Consider the following 13,548-nt stretch of genomic DNA (forward strand, 5'->3'; position numbering starts at 1 on the left):
CGTTTTGTTTTCAGAATGTGTTTATTGGTGCGGTATAGGTTTTTGTCACTCAGAAGGTATGCCACTAAGTTCTGCTGCATGCGACAACGTTCAGATGTATTCACAATCCTAGGTTCCAGTCTTCTTGCTCATGTATCCACTCGAATTGTCACAGTTGGGTTGATTGCAGGGGAACATTATCACACCAGCTGCTCTGGCTCTGCAATTAGCAGGCCTGGTATGGAATGTTGGGTGTAAGCTGGAGTTCCCGTGGACTCTGGACATTTGCCTTCCTGAGTCTCTGCCTTTGACTTTCCCTTTGGGAATCATGCCATAAAGGTCACTGTTTCCTGTTCCAAATATTCCTTTTAGTTTCTGTTTTGTGAGAACTCTGTATAAAGCTTTTTCCCTTGACCGTTTGTCCTCCCAGGCCTGAGACTGCTTCTGAAGTCGAGAGAAGTGAATAAACCCAGGATTCCTTCCTGGGAACTGGGTACTTGTCATTGAAGAGTAGAGTGTCTTTGGAGAAGCTTGTGGCACCAGGATTTGAGGTGAGAGAGGAGGAAGAGGGGGCTCAGCCCATCATTTAAAACTTGCATTTGCTTCTTGTCACAATGCTCATGGGCACTTGGTAGGTGACCAACTGGGCTGGTCTGTCTGGGATTGAGGGATTGTTCAGGACATGGGACTTCTAGTGTTAAACTGACAAAGTCCCAGGTAAACTGTACTAGTTGGTCATACCGGTGTGGGTTTTGGACTGCATGAATCCTTTCTTTGCTCCCCTCGCTCTCTGTAGGTAATTGTTCTTCCCTTTACGCCAGATCCGCCAAGAGTTGTTCCTTACGCATCCTAATAAAACCCATGATGTCTGAAAATGACAACCTATTAAGGATGTACTATATTTCAAACATGTTAACCATGGAAAAACCTTTCACTGGGGTTTAAAAATTACATAGACTTTACATAAACATGAACTTGAGACAGACCTGCTTACACCAGTCTAAAGAAGAAATTCTCATTGTTTCTAGGCACAGAGGGAAGGTTGACTGTTAGGTGCCACGTCTGGTGCTGGGGATGGGGAACTGAATGGATACACAGATAAATGCCACAAAATGACCAGCGCTACGAAGAGTGCTATATGAGGCTAAAGAACAAAGTGATTGCTGTGGGCTGGGATACCGGGAGAGGCTTAAAGCAAGAAGTGGGATGTGGAGAGAGCTAGAGAGGAATCAGGAAGAAAGGGTAGACTCAAGATAGAGGAGAAGACTTTTCCAGGCAGTGGAAAGAACAGCCTGTAGACTCCGAAATGCCTGGGTAGGATGTGCCTAGGCGAGTTGCTCTGAAGCTGAGTTTTCAAATGAGGGGTCGGTTTGAAGAGGGTGTGTAGGACAATTCTTATATTTCTATACGGCTGCTTTTGCAATCACCGTAGATCCAGTGAGCACATCTTTCCCAAACAGAGGGAGCCCTTCTTTTTCCTCCTGTCCCTCTGCCAGCTCTCTGAGGTTAGGCCTGGCATCTCCAAAGAATGACCTGACTGTCTCAGTAAATATTTGGGGTGCAAAGAACTGGAGCATTGTCCAGGCCCTGTGTGCCCACTCCACCCTTCCTCCTATTGAGTCCTCTGCAGAGTAGGCGGCTCACAGAGTATGGCCAAGGAAGCTCTCCTTCCCCTCCTTGTAAACGAGCGTTGGCACAGAGATAAGGAGCATCGGTCCCTGCACCCTGTTCTCAGCAAAAGCAATGAGCACTTGTACGTGAAATGGGACTGTTAAATGACTGCTGGTTTCCTTTGCACTTTATGGTTCATTAGTGGGTTTTCAATGACCTTATCGTAGACTGGACATAGCAAAATATCACGGCACAATTTTACCTAAATGGCCTTTTGCTTACACAAATCCCATTGTTCTGTGTCGAAAGGAAACCCTTTCCTTTCCGGGCAAAGACAACGTGAAGGTGTATTTATGAACTGGATAACAACCATTGTCATGAATGGGACCAAGGGAGCCAGAAGTAAACATAGAAGGTGCCTTCAGTGAGGTTTGGGAGAAAGGCCATGAGGAAGGTTCTTGTGCCTCTTCCACGAGCTTTCCATCTAAAAATTCCTTCTCTTGGAAAGAAGGGCTTTAATCTGTAAATTCTCCTGGGAAGATTATGACTGTCTTAACTCTCACACTGACAAATCCGTATCAGTGTTTTCCCTTTGGTGAATAATAGGTAGGGCTTTGAATGCTTAAAAAGAGGTATCTGCTGATATGAGAAAATGCTGCCAAAAAGGAAGGCTTAGCATCTTAAAATCAGATTTCTAGCCCCGCCCCATTTTTTTTTTTTTTTTTGGAAATTTGTCATAGCTTTTATCCGAAATGGCTTGAATCACAACCACACTCGGGAAAACGGTCTTTTATTTTCCTTGTTTTGGATTTTTAGTTTCTTAATACTGTAAGGTCTTGACCGTCTACCACCTTCCTTTTGTTGTTCAATGTCCTTCCTTTTCTCTCAAACTCTTTTGTAAACTATTTTAAGCTGCCCCATTTCTGCTCCTGAATTTCCCCCTTGATTCCCACTGGTTCTATTTATTAGCTCACAATGATTGCTTCCTTTCTCAGGTCTGGAAGGGCATGACTGTGCTCAGGTATGACTCTGGCCCTTTAAAAACATGAATACAAGGCATAAATATCATTAAGTTGATGACTGCATCTGTTAGAAATATTTTTTTTTAAAGATTTATTTATTTGACAGATAGAGATTACAAGTAGGCAGAGAGGCAGGCAGAGAGAGAGAGAGAGAGGAGGAAGCAGGCTCTCCGCTAAGCAGAGAGCCCGATGCGGGGCTCGATCCCAGGACCCTGGGATCATGACCTGAGCTGAAGGCAGAGGCTTTAACCCGCTGAGCCACCCAGGTGCCCCCTGTTAGAAATATTTTGATCACCCTTCTGCTGCCATTTGTTTTATCTGAAAACATAGGTTGACAACTAATACATATATCCTGTAAAAAATGGGAGGAAAATTCCACTAGACAATGTGGATTAATCAGAAGCATTTTTCTTTTTTAAAAAACCATAGCTTTATATTTCTTTTTGTGCCTGTTGGTCCTTAATCATAGCTACAGCTGAGACTCCTCTCTCCCCATTCTTTGAGTCTCTGATATCTCCTTACCCACATCTCTTTGTAAATCATTATTATTTCTTTTAATTTTGCAATTGTTTCTGCCCTTGGTCGTGTCAGTTAGATCACTGTCATCTGAATTAAATGCTAAGATATAGGGTTTGCAATTAAGTTAAAATGTTTCCTTGGAGTGGGTCCAGTTCTTCTTATCTTTTTGGATAAGTAATAGCTTTCAAGGTCCTGGCTGGAAGATTGTTATTTTGAATTAAGGATCCTTATCTTCACATAATTTGAACAATCCCAGACTACAGGAGCATTACCCAGGTCCACCAGACCATTCTTCGTTAGCACTGTTCAGTGTGAAAGTCTAGAGAAGAAATCGGGCAGGCATGGTGGACCAGGCAGTTCAACAAAGAACATCCGAAGAAGCTACTAGGAGAATATTCTACCATTTATGTCAATTTAAATACAACTTTCAAGTCATACTGTTCTCTAAAAGTTCAGTTAGTCCTGGTTCATGGCTCAAAGCGCTTTGAATGTATCAGCCCATTAGCCCTCTGCATTCCCCTGAGTCTGAGAGCGGACAAGTGGAAATAACCCAGTTTCCAAATGTGGACTCAGAGGCACAGGAAGCTTAAATAACCTCAACAGGATCACTAATTCAGGCAGCAAACCAGTACACACATGGGACTGAGAGAGTGTCACAGTGTTCCATAGGCCTGAATGTGGTAACCTCTGCTGGTGTTCCTATAACTAGCAGATCCACGACACTGTGGTGAGATAACCCACCTCTGTACTGAACGCCTCCTTATCCCTGACACTTGGGAGTAAACGAGTTGACTTTAGGGAACATCATTCACAAAGGAAAGTTTTGTTTCCTGGGCCATCTTCTCTCTGGACTAGAAATGCCAGAATTCAAAACTTGGCCCCACCAGAGTGACCCTAGACAGGTTTCCTAACCTCTCCATGACTCAGTTTCCTCATCTGTAAAAGCATGATTAGTAATAGTATGTCCCTCAGACAGGGTGCTGTGGGGACTAAACAAGTTAATTCATGTAAAGGACTTAGAACCTGACACATAAGCATGCCACAAACATGAGTTGTTTCTCTTGTTCTTCCTTCTTTGGGAAGCTTTTTCATGCCAGGACCTTCCCATTCTTTTACTTCCTCTTCTTATCAAAATAGCAAAGGATCCAGTATCAGCTATCAATATTTTAGTGAGAAAGAGTTTCATGTTACCTGGGCCAGCTGGTTTGCTTATCAAGCATTATCTCTAATTGTGGAATGAAAAACTTGATTCCCGGTTTAAGGAAGGTGGGGTACCATAAATGTTTTGAGGGAGTAGGGGAAGGTGGGAGATGAGACTAGGAAAAACCTCAGTTAGCCTCAAAAATATCTGAAGGAACCTGGTTAAGTATTTGCAAGGTTCATCTTCTGCTTAAGACCAGTCTACCCACTTGACCAGAACCCCTTCCTTCCTTTTTTTTTTTTTTAAGATTTTATTTATTTATTTGAGGGAGAGAGAGAGAGAGAGCATGAGTGAAGAAAGTTCAGTGGGAGAAGCAGACTCATTGCCGAGCAGGGAGCCCGGTGCAGGACTCCATCCTGGGACTCCGGGACCATGACCTGAGCCGAAGGCAGTCGCTTAACCAACTGAGCCACCCAGATGGCCCCCCGCTTCCTTCTTTTAAAATCCCTCTCCATCCCTATTCTGTTCCTTCTCATCTCAGCATAAGCTACTTTTCCTTTACTCACCCTTAGTATTTTATCCTTCTTTCCTTCTACTCTAGACCAAGACCCTTAATTGCCAGGAATTCAGGGCCTGTTTTCGAGTGTCTTCTGCTCTGCTCCATGAGCCATTTCTAGCCTTGGTTCTCTTCACTCCAACCCTGCTTTGCCTTGATGACACTGTTGTGTATGCCAAAAGTGAGAAGATTTAAACTATGAAAGTATAATTTGCATATACCTGTTATGCCTGGTTATCTATTGGCATAATCATATAGAGTTTATATTTTTAAATATATGAAACATTGACTTTATTAGACTGTATTCAGAAATAACGAAACTGTTCTCATATGCTTGGCATTCTTAATTAATCGTTGTCTGTAGCCTTATCATTTGATCACAGCCTTGTCCACGGCGTTTTTCCTGCCAGGCATGTGTAATTAATACATGAAACTCAACTCCTAACCCTTTGCTACATGGGGGAGATAAAGGTAAGGAATAGAGAGGAGAGAAGACCAGGGGAGGGTGGATGAGAAGAAGAACTCCCAGAAGCCAGAGATAAATTTTCCCCAGGCCTTCCCCTCAACATCACCACCCAGGAGTAATATTTTAAAACCACAAGCCATAAAAATTATTGGTTCTCAGATTTAAGCTCTAGTCATCTTTGAAAGACCATCTACCTTTCAAAGCCTTTTTTTTAAAACAGAAGTAGAAATTACAGTTCATGTTGCAGTTTTTTTTAAAGATTTTATTTATTTATTTGACAGAGAGAGAGAGATGACATGTAGGCAGAGAGGAAGGCAGAGAGAGGGAGGAAGCGGGCCCCCTGCTGAGCAGAGAGCGGGATGCGGAATTCGGGGCTGGATCCCAGGATTCTGAGGTCATGACTCAAGCCTAAGGCAGAGGCTTTAACCCACTGAGCCACACAGGTGCCCCCATGTCGCAGTTTTAAATGACCTAAAAACTTAACAAAAACCCTGGCCACTTCTTATGGCGCTGGGCAAATTTGAGGTGGTTGTTAATTTCTTAGTCAGTGTTTCCCAACTTGCTTGTTACTCTTTTGTGTCCTTTGTTTAAAACTTTTGTATTAGTACATGAAATTCACAGGCACTTAAATTTTTTTACTCACTATATCACCAACATCCTACTATACATGTCTTAGAAGCTTCTGTGTGTATTCACGGTAACCCCAAATAACAGATTTTTATTTCCTCTGCACTGGTCTCCTGTTTTCCTTGGCATTGTCAATCATAAACCCCTTATATAAAATCAAGATCACACCTGTTGGCATAGGCACAAAATGTCAGAAGGAATGTGTTCAGTGAGCCCAGCTATTAAAAGTTGCCTCTGGTTATTCCTGCTAGAGTGGGCAGTATATCTGCCCTCAACTATAATCAGTTCAGGATATATTGCTATTTTTTTCTTCTAAGATTCTATTTTTTTAAGCAATCTCTACACCCGACGTGGGGCATCAACCCACAACTCCGAGATCAAGAGTCACACGCACTACCCACTAAACCACCCAGGCACTCCTGGGACATAGAGCTTTTATTTTTGATCCAATAATGCAATGGTTTCCAAACTACGTTCCATAAATACTTTAGGTCAACAAGGGATTTTTGAGTATCTTAGGAAAAAAGAGTGTATCACAGAGTGTGCTTTTGATCAATGCATGTTTCCTGGTTCATCTTCTCCAGTGACCGCTCCATAACCAACTACTGCTCTACGGGCAATTACGTAGGAATCTTGCCTATGTTTGGACACATAAGATAGGATTCATATTTTATAAGTCAGGTCGTATTTTGCATGTATGCTAATGTTTATCAAGTACTTAATATATGCTAGCATTGACTTGCATTATTTACAGTAGTCTTCTTAAACGCCCTGTGACGTAGGTGCTCTTGTTACCCCCTTCAACATATGAAGAAGTAGAGACCTAGAAGATGAGAAAACTCACTCAAAGTCTCGGAGTGAAAGAAATGAAGAGAGGATTGAAGCCCTAGCATTTGGCTTCCAAGTCCAGGCTCTTAAACACCGTGCTGTGCTCCCTCCTTAACAGCCGGAGGCCATTGCTGCAGAATCATCTTCCATGAATCAAGCTTTCCCTTTGTATGGTATGTTTGGCCCTCCCTTCCAACATACCCACCTTGACACATGTATGAATTACAAGCTTGGAATTTGTGTGAATCATGTCCCAGGGGGCACCCTTGTGCAAGTGAGTCCCAGGGCTGTTTTCCATGCAATGAGATGAGAGTTCCCAAATTCCACAGGCCAGTAGAATGGCAAAGACTGTGTTGTCTGAAGACCATTCTTGTGCTACGACCTCCTCCCAAAGGCCAGCAGTTGTCAGGGAGGGGAACTGCAGGATCCTGCATCCCCCCAGCTCTTTCAGTTCCTGGATGCGCTGTCTCCTTCTGGCTGCTCATATGTCTGCAGGGGCCTTCACTAGGGGACCTTTCTCCATTTTTTGGAGGGCATCAATGAATTAACTGTTCCCTTATTATTCCATCTTGTCAGTCTCAGGCTGAGTTGCCCTGGAAAGGGATGGATTATGCTGTGGATGCCCTACGGCACTGACCTGACCAAATCCCTTCATGGCAAATATGGTCCCTGGAACTCACCACTGCCACTCTGAAGTCTGTAGGCAAGGCCACACGGACTGTATTCGTAAAGCTCCTCCACCCCTCACTCCCCACAGTCTATCCATTATGAGGACTGCTCAGTGGCTTAAGACACCCATAACACAGGCTAGTTCAGGCAGATGGAGCCCTTGCCTCTCAGGAAGCTACTCCATGGATAGGAACGAGGTAGATAGGCTCTCTGCCCTTCTCAGAAAGTCCTAATGCTCTTACTTGTTCTTGGGACTCACAAGGTCGCCTTATTTATCCAATAGCAGCTTGCTCCACTGGAGGGACAGTGCAGACTGCTAGGATGATGGATTAGGAGAAACTATGGCAAAAACAAATCCAAGGGGCGCCTGGGTGGCTCAGTGGGTTAAAGCCTCTGCCTTCGGCTCAGGTCATGATCCCAGGGTTCTGGGATCGAGCCCCGCATCGGGCTCTCTGCTCAGCAGGGAGCCTGCTTCCCTTCCTGTCTGCCTGTCTCTCTGCCTACCTGTGATCTCTGCCTGTCAAATAAATAAATAAAATCTTAAAAAAAAAAAAATTTACATATGCATTTAAAAAAAAGAACATTTACATATGCATTAAAAAAAACCAAAAAAAAAAAAAAAAACCAAATCCAAGTTTTCTTAAGTTTTCTTCTTCCCCATGACTCTGGGATGAGATCCCTCATCAGGGATTCTTACCCGTCTAAGTCAAACAGGCTATCTTGTCCTCCTTTCACTTCAGCACCATTTCCTGTATTTTTACGGCCTTTCTCTTTAGGGCCAGGAGTCCATCTATCCATCCGTCCATTCGTTCGCCCCCTCCTTCCCTCCATTCATGGATCCACTCGCTTACTGTAAAGCGTTTACAGAGCCTCGCCTCTAAGAGGCTTTTCAAGTAGTTGGGGTTACGATGATTAATAATAAACAGTCCCTGCCCTTCAGGAGCTTCTAGTCTATTGGGAAAAAATTGAAAAATAAATAGGCGGTTCCAGTTATCACATATTGTAACAAGTAATGTTATTGCCTTTCTGAGCACAAAGGGGGCACATGTAAACAGCTTTGATCTTCCCCTTTTCTTTCTGGGAATCAGGCATCTTCCATCTCATTGTGACTTCTGACCAACCTCATTAGACTCTTCAAGGTCAGGGCTAAAGTTCAGTTTATAAAAGGGAAGTGGAAAATGCCACACTCTGATAATGAAACCAGCTCACTTCAGAAGCAAAAGTAATACTGAGAGAAAACATGTTTTCCAGCTTGAGTCAGCTTGTCTTCCTTTCTTTTTTCAGATGACTTATTTGGAGCACTGGAAAATGCTAGTATCTGATTTATCAAGGCCCTTACCCAGTCAACTCAAAATATTTACCCTGAATTGCAAATTTACTTTCCAGGCTTCGTTGGGTACACTGCAGTGTTTACAGTTGAAGATGTCTCAGAAGTACAATTATTTTGTCATGCACCTTAACTCTGAACATGTTGATGAAGCAAACTACCTTGTAGTTCTTTCCAAATGTTCTAGACCTAGTAGGGCACTCACATTTCCAATGGATCTCAACTTGGAACACTGCTGCTGCTTCATTGCACCCTCCACAGGTTTCTGAGGCGAGCTTTGACTTAGACCTGCTTCATTTTCCCAAGGGCAACATTTTGCCCTTCATCCTACTGCTTCCAAAATGTATTAAGTTAAACGTCTTTTCATTCTTGGATCCCTGATTCAGTCAATTCCTTTGCTTTGCAAAACATCCTGATATTTGTAACAAACACCCCAAGCGTCTCGGCCCATTGTTGGCCTGATCCAATAATAGCTCAAATATCCAAAAAATCCTCTGGTATAGAAGAATGAATGCAATTAGCTACCTGATAGATTCTAGACACTATGCTAAGTCTTTTAACTTAGGTTATTTCATTTAACTCTCAAAATAATCTTATAAGGTAAGTAGAACAGTACCTGGTACACAGTGGACACTCATAGAACACCTCCTGAATGAATGAGGAAATTACAATTCCTATCTTACAATCTAGAAAACCACAGATGAGAGAGGTCATTTCGTTTCGAGACCTCTTAATGGCCAAGCAGGTCTGCCTCTTCCTTGTCTGTGCCCTCTGTAGCATGTGCTTTAGACCAGTAAGTCGTTAAATATACTCTCTGAGAAGGCTTATGTTGCATCACCATCTGACGCCCTGAGGATTTTCTAAATCATTGTAATCAACACTTACTAAGCCCCCTCAAGTAACCCAAATCCTTTAATCCTCAAATGTGAAAGCGAAAAGTAAGGCTTTATCTTCGTGTCTGTGTTAGATAAAAGTCTCTCCTGAAACTCATTGGTCTTGGGTATCAATTATCCAGAGAAGCATAGAAAAATTCTCAGGAAAATTCACATGGCAAAATTAGTTTTAATGGCTTTAATTGACGTAAGAGCCATGAAGTAACTCTAGCTTCCTGACAAAATCTCTGCCACATCACCCCTTGTCCGCCCCGTTGAGCTCCAACTCTTTTCCAGGCTTCAGGTCCCTCCTCCCTCTCTCCTGCTCCCAGCATGCCCCTCTCTGTCCTGAGCCTTCCACCGCTCCCCCTCAGTGTATTGTTACCTGTGAGCCTTTGCTCATCCCACACCTGAAAGACTTCTGTGTCTCCCCAAGACTCATGTGCACGTGTGTGTCTTCCCATGACATTAAAAGTAAGGCCTTTTCTCATTTCACTTACAGTCCTGCCTCCTTTTCCAATAGTGGACAGGTGCTCTTGTGGACATTTGTAGAACTGGCTACATAGTCCTTAGTCTTGTCTTCCCAAGTGGACTGGACATTTTTTGGTTCCATCTTAAGACACTCCTAAAGATGTCTTAATTATTCCTGGGTGTAAGAGGTAGGCAGTGTTAAGTCCTATTAAACACTATTGATAAACCACCTTCATCCCCTACTGGGCACCAAATAAAAGAGGAAACCTAATGTTTTCTCACCCATCATGGCCTTAGTTCTGAATTTTTTCTACAAAAAAAGGATAATCTTCCTGGTAATGTCCATTTACAGTTTTCTTTGTCTCCTTATACTGGACTGTGGGCTATGTTCCTCAAATCCAACAAGCCCAAATATGAACTCTCTTTTCCCCAGATCTGTTCCTTTGTGTGTCTTCCTCATCTAAATTAATGATACTACCTGTACCATGTCACCACCTAATTTAATCATTCAGCTCTTCTCTACCTCCCCCAACTTCTCTATCTCCTAAATTCAATCAGTCACCAAGTCCTTGTTATTTATCTACTGAATATATTCTAAACTGTCTACTCTTTCCATTCCCCATTATTCCTATTTTAGTTCAGACCCACATTATTTCTTTCCAGGACTGTTGCATTATTTCCGAATGTGATTTCTCTCCTCCTGTCTCTCCTAACTCCCCTCCAACCCATTTGCTAGACGGTTGTGTCACTCTCTTGCTTAAAAGTCTTTCAGTGACTTCTTATAAAACCCAGTCTCATTTTAGGATTTCTAGCTTAATTTGATCTAATCAGGAAAAAATCTATAAAATCTCTATGTAAGATACCTTACTAAGATTTTCTTTGTAGCTAAATACATGACCAGTATTAGTAGATGTTTCATCAAAATAGGAAAAAATGTATGTTTTTGTCTCTAATTTACAAAGAGAAAGGTCTAGATTCCTTACTTGTAGTGTCCATATTTTGACAATTTCCTCCTAAATTGGGTCCAATGATATTTTTCAGTAGAATGTTTGTTATTTTGTGTTTATTTGATATTTGGAGTTGAAAAATCTACTTACCAATGACTATGTAGTAATGGTGTTTTGTCAGTTTCCTTATATTTCTAGTTTGTTGGTTTGTTTTTGTTTTTTACTTGGAAGATATATTTCAAGCATTCATTTTTGCAACTGGGGAAACTTCTTTGTTGAGAAGATTTATACCATTATTTTTTTTTATTTTGGAAATAAAAATGTCTCTCATGATATGACTTCCCTTTAACTCTCCAGGCTTTACTTCCGCTATTCCCTACTTTCCTCTTACATACCACTAATATAGTCTGCTTCTGGTGCTTCAGCTCTTTCCAAATATACTTATAATATTGCCTTTCCTGACATTCCTATGTAACTATGACTCGAACTTCATATCCAAGCTCAGCAGTTATACCTTGAAACTCTTTGTAAACCCTCAGTACCAGTACTAATCTGTCTTCTCACTTCCCACCTTATATTATCTGTGTACATGTCTGTGTTTCTCACTAGAGAAACAGGGGGCACCTGGGTGGCTCAGTCATTAAGCGTCTGCCTTCAGCTCAGGTCATGATTCTGGGATTGAGCCCCGAATTGGTCTCCCTGCTAAGAGGGAAGCCTGCTTCTCCCTCTTCCACTTCCCCTGCTTGTGTTCCCTCTCTCACTGTCTCTCTGTCAAATAAATAAATAAAATCTCTAAAAAAAAGAACATGGGCCAGACTTTCATCTTTTTTTTTTTCTTTTACTCCCACACAAGGCCTGAAACATAGTAGGTCGCTTAATTTTCATGTATTGTACTCAACCATACTGAACTCCCAATGGTCACCACACTTGGAGCCTTGTCCCGTTCTAACCCATCCTCCTAATGTCCAACATGATTGATCATCTTGGGTTTCCATCATCCCTTCACTTCCCACTGGATGTTCGACCTGACTTCTCCAGTATAAACTGGAGTGCTTAACCAAGAGGTGGCCTCTCGTCCAAGTTCTTTTGCCTCATCTTCTTGGAGTAACCACCTCAGGGTTTGTGCTCTCTTGCCTCAGAAGTGGTTTCTTGTGATTCAGCATCACTCTAGAGAGTGAGTGGTAGAGAGATGGGTCCATCAGACATCACGGCCGTTCAATACTTTTTGTTTGGAATCTATGCTCTTCAAGCCACTTTTTGATTATTGTTGGACTTACTATATTGAAAAGTTGTTGATCCATAAACAAGAACATCTATGATCATTCAGAAGTTTCATTTTTCGTTATAACTGCATTAATTTGCATTCTGTGGTAATTAATTAGCTTCTTGAATAATTAGATGGTTTTGAAAAGATTTGTTTATTTATTTATGAGAGAGAGAGAGTGCAGGGGGAGGGGCAAAGGGAGAGGGACAAGCCCAGAGCATGGAGCCTGATACAGGCTCTGATCCCAGGTCCCCAAGAACATGACCTGAGATGAGACCACAAGTCTGGTGCTCAACTGACTGAGCCACCCAAGCGCCCCTTGAAGAATTAGTTTGTATAGCCATTACTGATTTAGTCAGCGTCCTTAAGATGCAAGAACTAAAACTCAATCAAACTAGCTTGTGTGTGCAGCAGGGGGAGGATCCTTTAGGTGCAGCAATAAAGGAGCTGGATATCATGGGAATTCATGAACAGAGCTTATTATAAATTTGGAACTTTGGGGAACTGAACAGGAAAGCTGTCAGAACCTGGGCCAGCTCTCCCTCCTTCTCTCATGGGTCTTCTTTCCTATTACCCTTATCTTTCCCTATACTCTGCATATCTTTCCATTTCTTCATAGCATCTACATATTCTTACTGCATTATAAATTTGGCTTACACAATCTATCATGGCCTCTTCAGCTTTTCTCTGAGTTAATTTCATTCTCTCTCTCTCTCACTTTCTTTCTTTCTCTCCAGCACCGCCCCCCCCCAATTTCTCAGAAAGAGAATTGGTGTCAGGTTATCTTTTCAAGCTATGGATAAATGTGTCTGTACTTAGTCAACTTTGCTTTATCTCTATGACTACTATTTTGGTCAGATGATCATTTCTCACCTGAATCAGTACAATGATCTTCCTACTACCATCTTCCTCCACTCCCAATCCATTTCCCATATCCTTCAGAAATTTCCCATTGCCTACATGATAAAGTACAGCTGCTTTAACATCCTTATAAGACACTTCATGTTCTAGCCTCATGACCTCGTCCCCAGGTACCTCACCAGCCTGTCTTCCTTCTCAATCTTGTCCGCTGCCTCACATCATACTGAAATTATTTAAGTTGCTTTAAATAGGCTGTGTTTTCTCTTACCTCTGGTTATATGCTCTTCCTTCCATCTGGAAAACTCTTCCTCCTCTATAACTGGTCTTCTCTTACTTAGCTTTCAGCCCCCAGCTTAAACATCACTTCTTCCAGAAAGTTTTCCTTGAT

General features: G+C 42.2%; 1 long non-coding RNA gene across 1 annotated transcript; it reads left to right on the forward strand.

The window, feature by feature from the left end:
- The first annotated feature begins 401 nt into the window (after positions 1–401).
- On the forward strand, positions 402–12,561 carry LOC123925207. Its single transcript, XR_006814931.1, has 3 exons — positions 402–530; positions 4,618–4,622; positions 12,548–12,561. It is a non-coding gene; the product is annotated as an uncharacterized LOC123925207 (long non-coding RNA).
- Positions 12,562–13,548: the final 987 nt, after the last annotated feature.

Source organism: Meles meles, chromosome 14 (genome assembly GCF_922984935.1).
Source record: "Meles meles chromosome 14, mMelMel3.1 paternal haplotype, whole genome shotgun sequence".
NCBI lineage: Eukaryota > Metazoa > Chordata > Mammalia > Carnivora > Mustelidae > Meles > Meles meles.